This window comes from Caretta caretta, chromosome 4 (genome assembly GCF_965140235.1).
Source record: "Caretta caretta isolate rCarCar2 chromosome 4, rCarCar1.hap1, whole genome shotgun sequence".
NCBI classification, from domain to species: Eukaryota; Metazoa; Chordata; order Testudines; family Cheloniidae; genus Caretta; species Caretta caretta.
Window position 1 is genome coordinate 147040043 of NC_134209.1, and position 6000 is coordinate 147046042.

Below are 6000 nucleotides of genomic sequence, written 5' to 3' on the forward strand. Positions count from 1 at the left end.
ACAACTTGTTCAGTTGCGTCAGCAGACCCAAATTGTAGTATTGATAAGTGATTTATGGCTCTCAACACATGCTATCCTACAATCAAGATGGATTTGAGGCCCATCACCTCTGTCTGGTGTTCCAAAAATTCAAAACAAAGAAAGTTTCCTTGCAAAGAGGAGTCATCCCTTATTTACAATTCCTAGGAATTTGCAATGTGCAACTACAGTGTTGCTGGCTGATAAGTAACAGTGCAAATAAATCCAGCCATCTTGTCTCCTTCTGCAGGAGAATCTGGAAGCCATTCCTCGTCTGACCCTCTGATCTGACTGCTGATAGGACAAGTGATCCAGGGTAAGGATAGCAGTACTTCAATCCATGCTGGAGACATCTTATCTGCTCTCCTGATCAGGATGAACAGGAAGATAGCATGCTGGTTTCATCCCAATTAATTGTCCTGATCATTTTCCCTTTCCATTATAATTCAAATACCTCAACTAAGCAGCACATCTTCTCCTGAACCACTAAAGTTCTGAGATCCATAGTCCTTGCCATTCGTCCAAGCAGATTTTGAAAGCTCTGGAAATCACCTGGCTGAGATGACGAGGATGAACTCATATTGGCATTCAAAGGAGGAGATAAGGAACACTAGTCAGAATCTTGCACTATCAAATCAATCAGAAGGAGCACCTGCATAAGCACAGACATGTGCATAGTCATAGTAGGATGGGACAAAAGAAGTGGCAGTGGGTATCCTAATAGTACGTCCTGAGACAAGGAAATAGCCTTCTGGGAAAGTTTTGTGAAGGCTGCAAAGACCAGGTGTTTCTAACACAAAGCGTGTGGGGCTCACATAGGGTTCCTCAACCTTGCTGTAGTGGAGGACAGAGAAAATTCCTAGGCATAGAGCAGGAAGGCCCAGACTAAGGATCAGGTCCCATCGCTAAGTGTCCCCTGCTTTGCTCCAAACTCCATCATAGATGGTAACAAGAATAATCCAAAGAACTCATGGAACCAACCAGCCATCCCCAAGAGGCACCCTGAGATGGGGAACAACAGACTCCAGCAAAGATGGGTTTCCTCAGGAAGCAGCCACAGATTAGAGGTTGAGACTGCAATTATATGAACCAGGTACTTTGTTCACTCACTTGTCTGCGAGAGAGGACTGTGGTAGAAACAAAGCACTGTCCTCCATCATCATGAAGCGATCTTGTGGTGCTGTTGGATTGATGGCACCTGTACTGCTACAGACCCGAGTAACAGCCAGGAAAGTGCTTAAAATCGTGTGTGTGTGTGTGTTTTTCTGGATTCTCCCTGCTTTCTTAAACATTACAGTCCGTATCCTTGAAATTCTCAACTCTTCTTCTGATCCTTGCCTTTTAAAAACCACAGTTCCTGCAAAGCTTTTCAAAGGTAAGTATACTATGCCTAAAAGGATGCACAGGCTAATTATACTGTTTGGTTTATATATTGATTTTAAAGAAGCCAAGCTATATTCCAGTACAAGCCCTTATCTGTAGAAGCAGACACGTTTCACCGATGCAATTAGGGTTTCTTAGCATTAGAAAACATCCCTCTTTTAAACAATCCAACAGAATAGAAAAATCATGAAGTAAAGAAATTGTGATAGAGGATGTACTATATTTTGCTATTCCATTTTTTTTTTAAAGAAAAAAAACAAAAACAAACCACTCTACCTATTACTTTCCCTACAGTTTAGAAGCTTCCGGAAATGCCCACAGAATGTGAACCAGACTGAGTCAAACCTTTTAAACATTTGCTTTAAAAAAGTTGCCATTTCAGAGTCTCTTGTTGTGGCCTTATTTTCATTAATAAGAGATGGTGCATTGCAGCGATAGTGGACGTTGTTTTAATGTCCAAGACATTACTTAATATACAGCATTGATTTAAGTATGTTTAATGGCTGCAAATTGGTGTGCCCCCATTTCAGAACATATTGACAAATTGGAGAGAATCCAGAGAATGAACAATACAGTGATTAAGGTCTCAGGGTATCTATGGGGAAAAGAGTGAAACAATATTAGCCTGAGTGTCTGAAGGGAGCCAACGTTATGGAAGGGAGAAGAATCATTCAGGGCAATTCACAGAGAACACAAGAAGTAATGTAACACAACTGAAGAAGGTACTTTATGGCAAATATCAGGAGAATGATTTAATCATCAGGAATTTCTATTATATTATGAATTAGTCTTCCCCCTCCAAAAAACTAAAGTTATTCCAAAACTTGGGCTGGGGAAAAAAATGGTAACAATTCTCAGGTCTAAGCAAACCTGCAGTCTCCAGGTAATGGATTGGAAAAGTTAGTGGGTCTCCTCTCTAAATTCAATGGCTCGATTCTAATTCTGTGCCTTGAGATTCTAAATTCAATCATTTTCCCCAGAATAAAATAATCAGTGTATTTGAGGGGCGCAAACAACATGCCCAGTCAATGGAGATGTGCAGGATTCTGGTTTCCTAAAACTATCGGCCCTTGGACAGCTATGCCTCCATATATTTTATTTGTGCTTGTGTTCCAAGATTCTTGCAGTGAGGTGTGGTTTGTTTTAAATGGAAGGTGTGAACCCTACACCCTTATTACTCATGCACTATCCTACCTATACATCTGGTACATCAGGAACATTTTAAGTGAAATACTAAAGACACAGGAACCCGCCCAAATGTGTAATTGATAGATTTCTGACAACATATCACTCTATATACACAACTTTCGAACTTCCAAACTTCCAAGCTGGATTTGATATCAGCTTGCAAAGATATCTAGTGCTGTTTAATATACATTTTAAAAAAAAATTCTAGCCACATATTTGGGGTGTCCCATACTCATCTTTCATTCACCCCCTTTTAAAACCATCGTCTCTTTATTATTTATTCAAGAAAAATACCCCAAAACTCTACTATACAATAAACAAGATATATAAAGTCGATAGATCACTTTCTACTTGACAGGACTGATTCAAAAACTGCTGAAGTTTGAAGACTGAAATTTAGCAGTTAATATCCTTCAATGAAGAGTTAGTGGTTTCCTACCTCTAAAAAACAAACAAACAAAAAATGTTCAAATGCACAGTTGATTTGGATGGATTTTGGTTTTGGAATTCAGTCACATGACAGATTAGCATGTCTGTACATGTTTACACCAATCTTCTAACCCCATTCCGTTTTCCGAATGCCATTTTGATTGTAAACTGTCCCATGCCTGTCACTTTTGTACCAAGGGCTTGCCTACATGAACAATTAGGCCACACCAAGCTGGCGTGTGGATGTAGCCTGCACTAGCCTGCTGCAGTCTAACTGTGAGCACCCTGCTGATCTTCTTTTAACACTCTGCTACCGTGCTTTGGTCTAGTCCTGTTCCAAAGAGCACTAGATCAAAGCGCTCTAACGAATGGTTAAAGCGCGTTAGCAGGGTGCCATGAACATCTAGAGCATGGCAAACTAGCGGCCGCTAGGTTCACACTCCAGCTTGTCGTGGTCTAACTGTTCACATAGACAAGCCCTGAGCCTCAGTCTTGAGCTAGGACACCTATAAGGTGTCAGGAGAAATCCTTACGTGTGAGGGAGCGGATATCAGCGTCAATGGTCATCCACTCAAATGGGTCTGAGCTCGAACAACAGGCTCTCTGCAGTCTAGGGCACCCATTATCAGGATGGGAGGGGAAGGATGACTGGAGTTAAACATCATAGAATCATAGAATATCAGGGTTGGAAGGGACCTCAGGAGGTCATCTAGTCCAACCCCCTGCTCAAAAGCAGGACCCATCCCCAATTAAATCATCCCAGCCAGGGCTTTGTCAAGCCTGACCTTAAAAACTTCCAAGGAAGGAGATTCCACCACCTCCCTAGGCAACGCATTCCAGTGTTTCACCACCCTCCTAGTGAAAAAGTTTTTCCTAATCACCCAGCCTGGGATTTGAAGCTGCTCGGGAAGGGGGCATCACCTGACAAAGGAAACCAGAGCTTTATTTAACTGGATCTTCTTGAGGGGCAGGGGTTCTCTCCCTGGCCATCCATCACCAGGAACAGGAAGACAGAGAATGAGGAGTGGGGTGCAGGAGTGTCCTGGGACCCCAACTGGACACAAAGCCCTAAAGGCTCTTGGAATAGTGAGGAGACTGTTCTTTGCCTAGATTGGTAACTGTTGTGCTATATTTTATTGAGATAGAGAAAGCGAGAGCGAGCATGAGTGCAATTGCATATTGGGAAGACAAGCAAGGCTGGGAAAAAGACAAAAACAAAAAACAAAAGCTAAATAGTCTTGATCCAGTCAACGGCTCCTTAGTCAGCAGTGTTCAGCTTGGGAAGACCTCGAGCCCAGAACGAAAAGAACAACAATCCAGCATAGGTGCAACATCCTCTGCACAGCACCACACACGTGGTTCCCGCAGCATGGCTGGTCTTGGCAGGGTGAACCTGGCCACACCTGAACCTGTTAAACAGGCTCTAGAGATGGCATGGAAACCAAAGCCAGGTAGCCATTCATCTGGCCTGATGATGATGTGTTTGTTCCTGATAATGGCAGAGGCTCTCTCCTATTCTGTCTGCCACAGGAAGATGATAATGTTATTAGCTGGAGGAAAATTGGACAAGCAATGTCCACGTAGGATTCCTGCTATCCAGTGAGTAGCGAGGAACATCCCATATATCCCTGAACAGTGGCAAGCATGGTATTTGCTCTACCTTTGTGATCAGTTTGTTGGCTGCATTCTAACAACAGCTGTTTGGTGGAGAAATATTGGCTAGGACTGGTAACCGTACAAATTTTGTTGGCTTCAATGTGCCTAGGATTATTTTGATAATATGAATGAGCTATATGTCTGCTAGTCTAGTGTAGTGCAGAGCTTGGTTAAACTGGGGAACAGTGTTCGCCAAGGGAGTACTCACCATTGAGTAGCAGAGAGTGAACCCCAAAACTACTCATGTCTGTGTATTGACTCCCCACGAGAATCCTACCAGTTTGTTAAGAGACCGTTTCTGTTTTTGATCATTTGAGCTACTTTAGTGAGATGGCATTTGTATGTGAGCATGTGATCTAAAGAAACCATCCAAAGCCAGTGGTGCCAACTGCTGACCATTCAAAAAGATGTTAGTCTCAAGTTGACTCCAAGCATAGTGTAGGTGGAAGCATATTGGCATGGTCTTTGATGTACTTGATTTCAGTCTCCATTTCTTTCAATAGCCTTTGAAAAGATACAAACCAATTCTCTCTTCAGAAGTGCCATGCAACCACAGTATTTCAAATGGTTTGAATGTGGGGAAAGTTAGGGCAAAATTTGATCCATTAAACTGTACGAGCTTCCAGTGAGGTACGCAACCCATTTTACAGATGGAGAACTAAGGCAGAGACAAGTTAGTTAAATGAATCACTCACCTAAGGGACTCATGGCAACCATATCACAGTGCAGGTTCTCTTCAAACTTTTGGAAATCGTAGTCCCTTGAGGCCAACCAGATGTCAATCAGTGTACATAAACCACCTGGAGATGGTGTGGGGGAGGTTATTGGTCAATACCTTAAATAAAGGTGATGTCAGCACTGAACCTTGAGGAAGTCAGTTCTTTTGGAATCTCTAGGTGCTGGGTTTGTGGCCGAGAGCCACCTGAAAACATCTACCTTGGAACATCCGCTCAGTTGCCATGGCAACCCATCTAGGAAAACCTCTTGACATCTTGTACAGCAGACCAGTGTGCCACGTCATGTCATCATAGGTAAGGTCAAAAAAAAAAAAGAGAGATCCAGTTTGCTTCTTTTCTTAGTACGTAAGTGGACAATGGATTCCAAGTGCTAACACTTGGTCTCAAGTGCTCTGATTTAGTAGGAAACCTGCTTGATCATCACTCAAAAATTGCTCTGTTGTGGGCATAATTCTCTGCAGGATCATCCACTCCAGGAATGTGTAGTTACAATTCAGAAGTGACATTGGGGAATAGCTAGCTGCTAAAGAGTGATCTTTACCTGGCTTTGGTAAAGCTACCACCTTAGCTTTTTGACCTATCTTGGGTA